This window comes from Lithobates pipiens, unplaced genomic scaffold (genome assembly GCF_037356315.1).
Source record: "Lithobates pipiens isolate NorthernLeopardFrog02 unplaced genomic scaffold, aLitPip1_a1.2 Scaffold_13, whole genome shotgun sequence".
In the NCBI taxonomy this organism is placed as follows: Eukaryota; Metazoa; Chordata; class Amphibia; order Anura; family Ranidae; genus Lithobates; species Lithobates pipiens.
In genome coordinates, this window is record NW_027507718.1 from 62,529,881 (window position 1) to 62,544,396 (window position 14,516).

At 40.3% G+C, this 14,516-nt stretch overlaps 1 protein-coding gene across 2 annotated transcripts in view; it reads right to left on the reverse strand.

The window, feature by feature from the left end:
* TEK (TEK receptor tyrosine kinase) overlaps positions 1-14,516 on the reverse strand; it is a 166,951-nt gene that overhangs the window by 86,243 nt on the left and 66,192 nt on the right. The window lies entirely within an intron of this gene.

The following is a 14,516-nucleotide window of genomic DNA, read 5'->3' on the forward strand; positions in this document are numbered from 1 at the left end:
ATGCGTTTTTGGCCAAATACAACATAAATATTTCTTTGCTGCTGGGCTGCTCATGATCTGATACTGAGCTAATTTTGCTCTCATTACTACTGTGGTTCTGCCAGTCTGAATGACACCCCTGAAGGAAAAACTCAGCAGAAAAACTCATAGTGTGTATAGGGCTTATGGCCATCTCCATACAGATACACAATACAGGACAAGAAATTGTAAGTAAGCAATAAAGGAATATCAGCTAGACGGAGACCACAGACAATGCTGCCTAGTGCTTTGCCCCCTGCCTGCCTTTTTCGGGGCATATCCTCAGAATGTCAGTCCTAGTTTAAATACTGCAAGAAGGCTAGTCTGTTCTGTTGGATAGCCTCATTGATGAAACCAAGAATTTAGAGGTCAGAAGAGTGTGTAGAGCCTGTAGCCATTAGGGGTGCTGAATATAATCGGTGCATAAACGCATCGTGATTCGGGCTTGCTGAAGTAGAGCCACCTACACTGCCGGGAGGTACTAAAGCCGGGCCATTTAGGTGAGATGCGAGGAAGCTTTTGGGGAGGGGGGGAGAGATGAGGACTGTGGATGGAGATGTGTGCAGAGGTGGGAGGGATGGAGGAGAGTGGTACAGAGGTCAGAGTCAAGGAGGGGTGAAAGCGACATGTGAACAGTCTGTGAAAGAGGGCTGAACTCCCTGCACACTGTGCATAGCACACTCCTAAACCCTGCACTCTGTGTGTAACCACTCCTCAACCCTCCACTCTGTACAGAGCACACCCCTGAAACTGCACTCTGTACATAGCGCACCCCTGAACTCTGCACTTGATATGTAACACCCCACTGAACTTTGTACCATGTGCATAGCACAGATACACCTATCCCTCTGAGGTCAACCATAATGCTGATGAGGTTTGCAATGAAGCTGAGTTTGACACCCCTGCTTTAGAAGGTAGGGCTTTGTTCATATTTCATGTGAGACATATACAATCACTTTAACAACTAAAAGCAAGGTTTCAAATGAATCTGCATAAATCACATATATTGGTGATGCAATGTAACACCCTTCATTAAAGATTATATGGAGATTTTGTATAGATATTTGTTATATAAGGAGGAAACACTATAGAAACAATATCATCTTAATATAAAAAAACTGCTGTGCTACACAAACATGATAGTTTTCCCATGTGTAAAATGTATGTCAGTAATAAATAATTCCTGTCTAAAGAACTTGGGACCAATTTTCTGAAGGAATAAAGGTTTTCACTTTGTAAATAAAATGATTACTTTACGAAGTGTATGCTTATTTTGCACATTTTTTTTTTTTTAAGGTGAGCGAATAAGGTGAAACCGCATTGACTTTTCAATCACACACTCTCCAATTTCTTTTTCGTGATTTTCCTTATCATATGATTGGGTATTAAGAGTGAACACAGCTTTACCATATTTACTGTAATAACCCAAGTGAGCATTCACTTTGCTATGTGAACGGGCTCAACCCTTTTTTTGTTTTCAAAAAAGTTTATTAAAGCGATAAATAGAAAACAGCGTCAGCAAAAAGGATCAGATGACATATACATCATAAGCAGTTGGATGACAAGATTATAATAAAATGGCAAACAGACCATAGGATTCTACGGACCATACAAAGAATATAAACATTGGTATAGATCTTACATCCAACAAAAGATTGCAAGAAAGGGAAAGCTAAAATATTCAATGTCCTGACGTTCATATTTGTAATGTATAAAAATAGACAACACTAAGAAAGAAATGAGAAAAGTCTAGAAAGAAAGAAAAAAAAAAAAATACTAAAAAAAAAAAAAAATTTTTTTTTCAGATAGCCAAGAGAAAAAACCCAAGGTGTGATAATTTTTGTAATCGGAATAGGAACCATGGGTTCCACTTTAGGTCATATATATGAGTCGTGTCCTGCAGAGTATGTAAAATCTTTTCAGTCAGCATTACTTGATCAATGCGTGAGAGAACCTGAGATAAAGGGATCGACGGGGACTTCCAATGTAATGCTATAGTCCATAGCATAGAGACACAGATGGAATGAACGAGCCTTACTAGGGGTTTAGGGGTGTCCGGCAGGGTTTGGAAGAGAAGACAGTGGTGGTAAGTAAGGGACAACGCACGACCAGCGAGCTTGTCCATCATTCTCAAAACCTCCTGCCAAACTGGTCGAATCAACTCACAGTCCCAAAAAATGTGAACAAAGGTGCCCAGGTGATTGCAACCTCTAAAACAGCTGGGGGATGTATGAACGTAAATCTTGTGCAAACGCACCGGAGCGTAGTACCATCTGGTAATTACTTTAATAGCCGTTTCCCTAATTGTTAAGGATCTGGTGCATTTACACATGTTGTCCCATCCCTCCTCCCAGTCCACAACACCGGCCCCCAGTGCAAGCTCCTGTTCCCATTGTGATCTATAATTTAGAGTCTGGACAACTGTAAGTCCCTCAAGAGCTTTGTAGATCAGGGAAATCAGGCCTTTTTGGCGTGGGAAGTTAAAACATAAATCCTCAAAGATGGTGAGTTGGACCGGGGACCGGAGTCTGTAATGAGAGAGAAAGAAGTGACGGATTTGCAGGTATCTAAAAAGTTCCCCATCGGGGAGTTGGTGCTGGGTCTGTAATACCGAGAAGGGAGTGAAATCAGAACCCGTCACGAAGTCCCTTAACTGAGTAAGTTTGCATTGAACCCACAATCTGAAAGACTCAGGATGGAGATAGGCTGGGGGGAACCCAGGATCGCCCAGGTAAGATGCGCCCATAGAGCTCTCCGAAGTGAGGTTGTATTTGTGTTTGTAGCGGTGCCACAGTAGTAGACTGTCCGCAACTATAATATTAAGCGTGCATAAGGTTGAGTGAGGTCGATGCGTTGACCACATAAGGCCAGGGAGATAAAAGGGTGCATCACTCTCAAATCGCACCCAAGGAACTCTGGAGTTAGGGATCGACCACTGTGCTTGTTGCGTAAATCTGCAGGTAAGATAATACAACCAAATTTGAGGAACCCCTAGGCCTCCACTTCTCATAGAGCTGTATAGGACTCCCTTGGCAAACCTAGGCAACCTATTACTCCAAATGAATCTGTTAAAATGGGACTGAAGGTTGAGGAGAAAAGATTTAGAAAGCTTAACTGGTAGGGAGCGAAATAGATATAACAGCCTGGGAAGGATGACCATTTTGAGCGCTGTGATTCTCCCTATAAAGGGAATATGTAAAGAAAGCCAGCTCTTAATAGTATTTTTAAGTTTTCTAATCAATGGGGGGTAATTAACCCCAAAGAGATTGCGAAAATTTCCGGGCAGTCCTACTCCCAAGTAGGGTATGTGGGAAGTGGCCCACGTAAAGGAGTAGTTTTGTTTAATAAGGGCTAAATCAGTGGGAGCAAAACCTATAGGAAGGGCAACAGATTTGGAGACATTAATGGATAGACCAGAGACCTTCGCGAAACTTGACAGTGTAAGAAAAAGGTTGGGGAGTGAAACATGGGGATTGGTTATGAACATCAAAACATCATCTGCATACATGCAAAATTTGTACATTTCGTCACCCTTAGTGTAACCAGTAATATCAGGATGTCTCAAAAGGGCAATCGCGAGGGGCTCCAGGGCTAAAGCAAAAATTAAAGGGGAAAGGGGACACCCTTGTCTAGTGCCTCTACCTATTGGGAAGAACTCGGAGCAACAGCCAGGTAGCTTAATACGGGTCATAGTGTTATCGTAAAGGGCTTTGAAACCTACTAGGAATTTCCCCTGAAATCCCATGCGTGGCAGAAGCGTGTTGATGTAATCCCACGTAACGCTATTCAACCCTTTTGAGTGTAACTGTTTTAGAAAGAGGTGTGAGACTCCATGATGAGAGGGATTTCAGCTAAGAACTATGTAAGCGAGTTCTCACTGCTGGAGCACCCAAGAAATGAAAGAATATGGTAACTCACGTTAAAAGAAACATCATGTTTGAATTAGGTGACACAAAGTTACCATTTGCAATCATTTGACTTTGCCATGAATACCACATTAACGTTGCTCTTTGCTTTTTTTTTATTATATATGTGAGATTCTGCCTTTGCACATAAGCATTGTCCACAGTTTTATTAAAATAATGATGCTCAGTGGAATTTTCTTCCTTATAGATAAAAATATGCAATCTTCAGTACTGATGTTTCCAAGAACGGAACTTTCACTGGAACCCTGTGAGCAATTGTGACCTAAGGGACTTTCTTACCTTAGGCCAGGGGTGTCCAAACCTTTTTCAAAGAGGGCCAGATTTCATGAACTGAACATGCATGAGGGCTGACCCTTTTGCCTGACTTTTTTTGAACCATTAAAATTAAATGCAAATTACATTTTTATGCAAAGTTTATTGCAAACGCCATACTTTTCATTTTGGCACATGGATGATAAATCTAAACAGGTGTTAAATCACTCTGCCTTTCATATATGAAGGCCGGATGGGAAAAAAAAATCCAGGAAGCTGAAATATATGTCAGGAACATTCTAAAGTACATTACAAAATGAACAGGAACATAAAACCAAGTATACATCTTGTGTCCAAATATAGTCATAACTGATTTAGACCAACTGACATTAACTGAGATTTTACAATATATTCATCTGAATTGAAAAAGAAAAATTGCCTGCACTAAAAGGGTGAAACTGAGATCTGGACTGCAGCACATAGGCTAGGTCTGGGTCAAAGGCAGTGGTTTTGATGCGCAAAATGTCCCACAGGTGAGAGTCTTTTAGTCTTGTCCTCATGCGGTTCTTGTTAAAGTTCATAACAGAAAATGTCTTCTCACACATATATGTTGAGCCAAACAAGCTCAGCATTTTCTTAGCCAATGTTTGAATCTCTTGAAACCGGCTCTTATCCAGTTGGCGGTAAAAGTTTACAAGAGAGCGCTGTTGGTGACAATTGCGTAACTCGCTGTCACAATGCAGCTCAATGATCTCGAGCTGCAGCTGATCTGGAGCATCATCGGGGTCAACAGAGAATGGAGAGGAGAAAAGGCTGATCTCCTTTTCAATAGCTGCAAAATCTTGAAAGCGCTGTTTAAACTCCCCAGCCAGAGATGTAATGTCTGCTGCATATCTGCTCATTTGTGCACTGATAGTGTCCTGTGGAAAAACTGGTCATTATTTACTGCAACGCTGAAAAATGTATAAGATTGGGTTGTGTTTGTGACAACTGCTTTATGAAAAGTTAAAGCTTTGTTCCAAAGGCTTTGAGGTGTGAATAAAGCTGGTTCACTACTGCATCTTTGCCCTGAAGACTCATGTTCACTATATTCAGATGCTTTGTTACGTCAACTAGAAACCCCAAATCAGACCGCGAAATCAGATCAGATAGTTCTCGCATCGGTTGTCCCTTTGTTTCCAAGAATTCTCAGATTTCCTTTTTGAGAGAGTAGAAATGCTGCAGTGCAGACCCCTGACTGAGCCATCTTACATCGTTGTGATATAATGCATCTTTGTATTCAGCCTGGATGTCCAGTAGAAACTGTTTAACCTGGCGGTGGCACAGGGCTATAGAGCAAATAAAATTAACAGTCTTCACCACCGGTTTCATAACATGGTCATATTTGAGATGTTTAGTACAGAGAACTTGTTGATAAATGATACAATGGAATTTAATAGCTTTGCCTTCTTCTTCGATCACCTTGTTACAGATTAGGGTTGCTAATCCAGTTCGCTCACCAGCCATGACAGATGCCCCATCAGTAATAATCCCAGTAACTTTGTTCCAAGGCAGTTTCATGTTATTTATGGCGGAACTAACAGAAACAAATAAATCTTTTGCTCTTGTTTGGTCCGTAAGGTTCTGAAAGTCACGTCGTTCTTCAGTCACATTCATTTGATTGTACACCCCTCTCATAAAAATCAGCAACTGAGCCGTGTCAGATAGGGCCATGCTTTCATCACAGGCTATGGAAAAGAAGTCAAAATCCACTCCTTTGCATGTCGATTGTCTCTTAATATCTGAAATCTCTTCAATTCTCCGTGCTACAATGTTACGAGCCAGGCAAATGTTGGCAAACTCTTGCTTCTTCTCGAGACAGATATTCTCCACCATTTTCATAACGCATTCTTTGATGAAGTCACCCTCAGCAAAATATTTGCAATTTTCATAGCTTGCCTTTGTGGCATTTTCATTTGACTCACGGACTCTTGTGAAAAATTGCTGTTGCGACATTAAAACAGCTTCAAGTTGCTTCAACTTTTCATGCGGTTGCGCTCTGTTAGCTTGTCGTATGTGCTATGTCACAACTGGTAATGTCACTTGACATTAAATTCCTTATAAACAGCCACAGTATTTTTTCTAGCCCCCACTTGTAATCTTCCCCCAGGCTCAGATTAGGGCAAAGGATGAGCTTGTTTTCTGATATGTATATATATAAAATAATATATAATGTTTGTGTACTGCTGACTCATGCTTCTTTCTCTTTCTTTATCTTTATCTTTCTTCCTCTTTATCTTTTTTTATCTTTATCTTTCTCCCCAAGCGCATCTCACTTCAGGGATCAACATGCGAGGATGCTGACAGCGCGAGGTGCCGCAGCCAATCACCGCCGCCAATCCCCACTGCCAATCACAGGCACTGAGAGATCTGCAGCTGCCGCAGGGACATTACTTAGTGTCTGCTATTGGCGGCGCATGCTGTCAGCTTCCTGGAGGCTTTTGGAACACCCCCAGCCCCTGCTTGTCAGTGAGAGGCACTTGCAGCCAATCACCGCTGCTAATCACAGGCACTTTGAGTTCGGCAGCTGCCACACACGCCCCAGCTTATCGGTGAGGCACTCGGGGATTACAACTCACTGTAGCAGCATATTTTTCAAAGGCAATGTGCGGAGCCAGGGGGGCCACGAGAGTGAGAAAAGCTGGGGTCAAATGGGGGCCGTATAAAACCAGACCGCGGGCCACAAATGGCCTGTGGGCTGGACTTTGGACATGACTGCCTTAGGCAGTTGCCAGACTTTTGTCCAGAACACAGTAATAAGTGTAGCATCCAAAGGAAAGCAACCCTAATCAAGTCAACAAAACCCTTAACAGTGGCCACACATTTTATGTTCATTCAATTAACAGTTCCTGAATGAGTAAGCAAAGAGCATAGGATGAATATTCAATGCTGAAAAAAAATTAAAGGAACACTTTTTAGAGTATAGCATCAAGTCAATTAAACTCATGGTATATTGATGTGGCCAGTTAAGTAGGAGTGGGGTTGTTAATCAGTTTCAGCTGCTTTGATGTTAATGAAAATCACAACAGGTGCACTAGATGGGCAACAATGAGACGACCTCCAAAACAGGAATGGTTTTACAGGTGGAGGTCGCTGACATTTTTTTTCCCTACTCATCTTTTCTGACTGTTTTTTACTAGTTTTGCATTTGGCTACGGTCAATGTCACTACCGGTAACATGAGACGATACCTGGACCCTATAGAGGTTGCACAGGCAGTCCAATTCCTCCAGGATGGCACATCAATACGTGCCATTGCCAGAAGGTTAGCTGTGTCTCCCAGCACAGTCTCAAGAGCATGAAGGAGATTCCAGGAGACAGGCAGTTACACTAGGAGAGCTAGACAGGGCTGTAGAAGGTCCCTAACCTATCAGCAAGCCTGGTATCTGCTCCTCTGTGAAAGGAGGAACAGGATGAGCACTGACAGGCCACTGGTGTGAATGTCTCTGTCCAAACAATCAGAAACAGACTTCATGAGGGTGGACTGAGGTCCAGATATCCTTTAGTGGGCCCAGTTCTCACTGCAGGGCACAGTGGAACTCGATTGGCATGTGCCATTGAACACCAGAATTGGCAGCCACTGGCACCATGTGCTTTTCACAGATGAGAGTAGGTTCACCCTGAGCACCCTGATTCAGCATGACCGGTTTGGTAGTGGGTCAGTGATGGCCTGGGGTGGCATATCCATGGAGGCAAGCACAGACCTCTGCAGGCTAGACAATGGCACCCTGACTGACATTATGTATCAGGATGAAATCCTTGGACCCATTGTCAGACCCTACACTGGTGCAGTGGGTCCAAGGTTCCTCCTGGTGCACAACAATACCCAGCCTCATGTGGCAAGAGTATGCAGCCAATTCCTGGAGGATGAAGTAATTGATACCATTGAATGGCCCCCACTCTCGCATGACCTAAATCCAATGGAACACCTCTGGGACATTATGTTTTGGTCCATCTGATGCCGCTAGCTTGCACTGTTTGGGAGCTCAGCGATGCCCTGTTCTAGATCTGTGAGGAATTTACCCAGGACATCAGCCGTTGTCTCATTAGGAGCATTCCCCAATGTTGTCAGGCATGCATACAAGCATGTTGGGGCCATACAAACCACTGAGTACCATTTTGAGTTGCTGCAAATAAATTACAGCAAAATGGACTAGCCTGCTGCATAATATTTTCACTTTGATTTTTGGGGTGTCTTTGAATTCAGTGCTCTGTAGGTTGATATTTTTAATTTCCTTCAAACAATGTGGCATCCTTTCATTCCTAACACATTACCCGGTCCATATCAGTATAGATATCCAGCATGATATTTTTCCCCATTGAGATCTGATGTGTTTTTAAATTGTTTCTTTAATTGTTTTGAGTAGTTTATTTTGCATGGTTTAAGTATCGCTATCAGTATTCATGCAGTCATTATATGGGTAGCAATATTCTTTTTTTCGCTGTTTCATTGGTTGCAATATTATTCTGGTACATTGAAATATTCTCTTTGAATTGAAAATAGCTTGCTAAAATAGCAATAGCTGAGACTTGCATCTGCTTTTTGCATCACACCTCCCACTGGAACTGAGGGATGGATATTTGCAACACCAGGCTAAGATGGTAACAACAAACACAAAGTCTAAAGAAAAAGAATGCAGAAACTTTAGAAGTGTTTGGAAAAATCTTGGATACTTAACTTGGGATTTCGTTAAAACATCCATCAAGTCAAGCATAAGCATGGGACCACTGAACAGAGGAGAGGAGCAGAACACATAAAGTAATATAGCCATTCCAAATGTGGTTGAAGTTTCAGAAAAACTCAGGATTTTAAAAAGCTTTGCATTTCCATGTTTTTGAAGTCCAACAACAAACAGACATGGAACTTTGTACATCAAAAAACACCCAAACACAAGAAAACTAACTTGCTATATACAGTCCACTGTACTGAGGAATGTAAATCCCTGTACACTGGGGAGACAAAACAACCTCTCAGCTTTCCTACACTTTAAAGAAAAGGGACATTATTTTCAAGGACAGTGAGAAGAACAGAAGGGACTTCTGTTTTTGAAGGGACATAAAAGGTATTGGCTTAGCTCAGTACCTATGAGTCAATATATGAGGCTTAAGCAATCTGCAATGAGCGTAATGAGTTCTTGACACAAGAAGTTCACACTAAAAGGTTTGTTGAAAAGGGTTATTATTTGGAGTTGTTGCAGGTCACCCTGGGCCAGGTTGCCCAGATAGACATGGCAGATCTACTGAGTGATAGACCCCCAGATCAGAGGAGAGATACCCCTCCCACTGTTTCGTTTATTACTACCTTTTCTACACAACATTTTAATACTAAAAATCTGATACAAAAACACTGCCATATCTTACACAATTTAAAAAGGGTGCAGTGCTTAAAGATATAGTCCTCAAGGCGATGAATCCTCAAAGCAGTCCTTTAAGATGTATCATATATCATGGTGAAAAACACATTTGGTCAATAAAGAGGGAGAGCCACCACTGTCACCCAAACACACTGCCTCTTACCCTCCTCTGTGGACCCTTGTTACAGGGGTCAAATCAGCTATAGATGTAAATGGTATCCTTAATCGCAGCACACCACGTTCAATCAAGCCAGGTAAGATGGACATAGGTAACTAGGTCTCCACAAGCCATTCCCATTATTTAGAGCAGCGTTATAGCACCAGCGTACATCCCAAAGAAACATAAAAGGACAAGCCTCGGGGTGCAGTAATCTTAATCACAATTTATTGTAGAAAAAACTACATCTTAGTAGATTAAAAATCGCTTTAGTTATGGTCTCATAACATGTGAACCTCCAACAAGATGGCCTGCCGTGTCCCGGTCTACACAAGCTCCATGTCTGGTCACAAACTCCTCTATGCATTTCATCATGAACTGACGTCATCTCCAGACCTAAACACCCCTGACAACATCAGTTCATGGTGAAACGCATTTGGAGAGGGTGTGTGGGCAGACGTGGAACTTGTGTAGGCCGGGACCGTGTGGCCATCTTGTTGGAAGTTCACATGTTATGAGACCATAACTAAAGCGTTTTTTAATCTACTAAGATGTGAGTGTAATTCCTTTTTTCTACAATAAATTGTGATTAAGATTACTGTACCACGAGGCTTGTCCTTTTATGTTTCCTTGGGATGTATGCTGGTGTTATAACGCTGCTCTGAATAATGGGAATGGCTTGTGGAGACGTGGTGTTCTGCGATTAAGGATACCCTTTACATCTCTGGCTGATTGTGGAGATCAATTTTTTGGACCTCAAGATTTCTGTCAAGAGTGGTAGATATGTCACTTGGACATATTTTAAACCCACTGAATACTGAAGAAAAAAAAACGTAAAAAATCTGTAAAAAAAAAAACTTTTTGGACACTATTGGTTTTTATACATGTGGACAATGCAAATCATGTAGGACAACTCCTGATAAAAAAAGAAAGAGGTTCATAATGGAAAGAAATATAAAATTGGCAAGTTCATATCCTGCAACACCAGATATGTTGTGTATCTCCTCACGTGCCCTTGCGGTTTGATTTATGTGGGGAGGACCACAAGGTGTTTGTATAAGAGGATAAATGAACATGTAACAAATATTAAACATGGCTTTAGAAAGCACAGTGTCTCTAACCATTTTAGAGCTCATTATCAGCAAAATCCTAAAATGTTATGGGATAGACAAGGTGGTGCCACATTGGAGAGGGGGTGACAAGTTAACCAAGGTCTCACAGGCTGAAACTTGGTGGCTCTTTGAGTTGGGATGTCTCATGCTGGCTGGCATGAATATCGATATCGGCTTGAACTGTTTTTTGACTGACTACTGATTGAGACCTTTGGCCCCCCGCACCCTACCTCCTTTTTCCACCCCCACCTTTTCTTCTTTTTTCCCCCTCTTTTTTCCCTTCTTTCTCCCCTCCCCCCTTTTTAATTTTTTTTTAGCTCTTTTTTTGAGCTTTGTTCTCTAATACAATCATTATGGGTTTATAATAATGTACATATTTTCATATTTTATTCTATTTTTCTACTTTTCTTTTTTCCTTAGTATCAATATTAATTGGATTATATCTATAGTCTTATGATTTTTTGAATTGTATCCAGGATAGTAACATTTATCCATAATAATGTATAAGACAGTGCATTACCTCTCTTTGTTATATCATGCAATGTAGACGCATTATTAAGTCTCCACCAAAGGGGGGGGGGGGGGACATTACATCTTCTGATTAGTGGGAATGCTTCAGCAGTCCCACTATTGTTATTGGTTTTTATTTACTTATTATTTATTTCATTCCGTACGTTTTTTGGCTCTGCGTAACTTCTGCATATTTTAAGCTATTAAATCCATTCAACTTTTAAAATGTCCAGCTCTTTCCGCTAAGGATGGGACTTCTTCACATTTTTCTCTACTATTTATACTTTTAAAATATTAAGCTTTTTAACACTTTTTTTTAACATTGAAGTGAATGAGAGCATGCTTTAAATCCTTAAAATCTTCTGCTCCCAAAAGTTTCAGCTCCTTCATACTTTCACCTACAGATGCCAAACAAACTTTAAATGTTCACAAAATATTCAGCTATCTGGCTATATCTTTTCAGTTTGATATCTTTTACAGTTTTCGTGAAAAAGCTGTTTACGTTTAGTGATCATTTCAGGAACTTTATCGATTAAACAGTGTGTATTGGGCTGCTTAGAGTGGATGATCTCATAGTTAGAGCATAGAGCCTTACAGAAATGATCTTAGTTCCGTCTCTATAAATTGCTCTCACGCCCACAAGATCTACTTGTCATACACAATTTATACATCAAAACATGGGGATTTTTGTCTAGTTTCAGGCAATGTTTTGTGATACGCCTTTTACTTTTGGCTGGTTGAGCTTCCAAATAACAAGATTTCTACACTTTTTTCCATTGACTGCCCTGTATAAAATTCTTCAAAATTCAATTCAATTCGCTGACATGCCCCCATTTTTAAGTTTATCAACATAAATTTTATACCAATACATTCACAAAGGCCGTGTGTCTCTAACGGTGAAATTACTGTTTACATAGCATGTACGGTTGTGGATTTATTAAGACGTGTTTGAAGGTTTCTCTTACACTGTCTCTCACTCATTAGGTGTGGGGATTAATGATCAAAAAGATTTAAAAAAAAACTTTAAATATTATACATCTTTCATACATCAGGGGTGTTGTTAAACTTTTTTAATGAAATTCATATTTATTTTAAAACCATTCCTACTTTTCCAACTAATCTCATTTTATTATAGATTTAAGCTATTCATCGAGTTAGCTTTAGCAATTGAGCTATTCAGCATTCCCACACATTTTTTCCAGGAAATGCATTTCCTAGTTACAATTAAAATTAAAATACATCTTTATTATACCCAGTATCGTGTGGTAGTATAAGTAACCACACAGGTTAGCAGTACAGTGTGTGGATATTAATAGAGGAGTATATGATTGTATCCTACGTTTGTAATAGTGTAGTTTACATGAGGAGGAAATACTAAGTAGATGCAAAATGGAGGTATCTAAATGTCCTGATCCCATATAGGTTTTTAAGGATTATGGCATTATTATTTTAATATTTTTTATATTGTAAGTATGCAGCTGAAGAGGAAACAGAAGGTTTTTTGAATTGGAAACATTCTAAAGATCTTTTTAATCTCTCAGACAAAAAGTTTTTCCCTTTTGACCAATCACAATGAAGGCACCGGTATTCAGGCTCCAGTAAAATGGCGCGGAGCCCATTTCCTGATGATACGCGCACGAGTGTGAAATATATTGAAAGGGAGGCTCAACACGCATACATGAGTCCTCTGTTCCTGCATACAGCTGGGATGCAGACCGAGACACACGCCGTGTGTTACATGCGCTAGTTGCTAGACCAGACTCTAAAGCTGCAGCCCTGTTTTTACCTGTACCTTACACCATACGGACTTGGATTTGTAAGTGTGCTTTTGAATCATTAAAAGACATTATTACACTATCCGTGCCTTTCTGTAGCCTTTTATGAGGAGCCACTATTTGCAGATGTTGTGGAGGAATTGAATGAGAGCTAAATGGTATAAGACGTCATATACACATATCCATTTCTGTTTCAATGGAGATCTGGGGGTCCATGCATAGCAGTCTTATGCTGCAACAATCCTAAAGGGAACATCAGATGATAGAAGCCCGTCTGGTTCATTAAATGCCCGATGGTCACTTGGTGGCCGACATCATCTGGTGAGCACTTTGACATATCAATTCGGATGAAGCACTTTACTTTGAAGAATTTGCACTTTAAGAACACACAGTGTTTGGAGCACATATAAGAAGATTCATTGTTTTTGTTTGATAGCAATGTTGGATATCACATGAACTCTTATTATATCAATTGCACTTATATTCACTTTATTTATTATTTAAGCCTGTTTTATCGTTGCGCCCTTCACTGTTTACATTAATGGTTGTAGGACTAGGAGAACTAATAGCTTTATATCAACGAGCACTTAGATTCGAGATTGAACCTTTTATTACATGTTCTACGTTAGGCGTAGTCTACCTACTGCAGTGCCCGTGTGGGCTATAATATGTGGATAAAATGAAATGCCCCCTCCAGGTCCATCTCAATGAGCAGATTAACAATATTTTAAAGGGTTTTAGAAATCACTTTGTATTAAAACACTACCTAGCGGTGCATAACAGAGACCCAACAAGTACAATTTTTCTAGGGATAGACAGGTATAGGCCCCATAGGAGGGGAAGTTCTATGGAAAAAGAGATTTCTAAGTGTGAGATGTCCCTTTTGGGCTAAATGTTTACGTAGCTTGATCAATGCTTTCAACAATTCTTAGAGTTTTTATACACTGTCCAATATAATATGAAACTCAGTTTGAGTCTAGGGTAGTGGTCCAACTTATTTGATCATTTGATTTATTTCCATAAATTTTGTGTAATTTAGTTAGGTATGATCTTTAGAAATATTCTTTACATCATTACTATTTAGTGCCCATTTTTGACTATTGCATTTTTTGTCTAAATCTGATAAATTATGGTGCTATCTAATTTGACCAGGACTGTGACTCTTTACAGAGGTATTAAGCTTTTATCCGGTTTCCGTTCGATTTAGGTGTTTATATTTTTAGTTGGCAGTTCATTGAGATCCTTATAGGTATCCTTCAATATTATGAATATCATCCAGTGCCTTTGTTAGGATTACCAGATACAGGTTTTTCCCTACTTGCCCCTTTAACTGTGTTAGGGAGTTATTATGACCACTAGATGCTGCTACTGTTT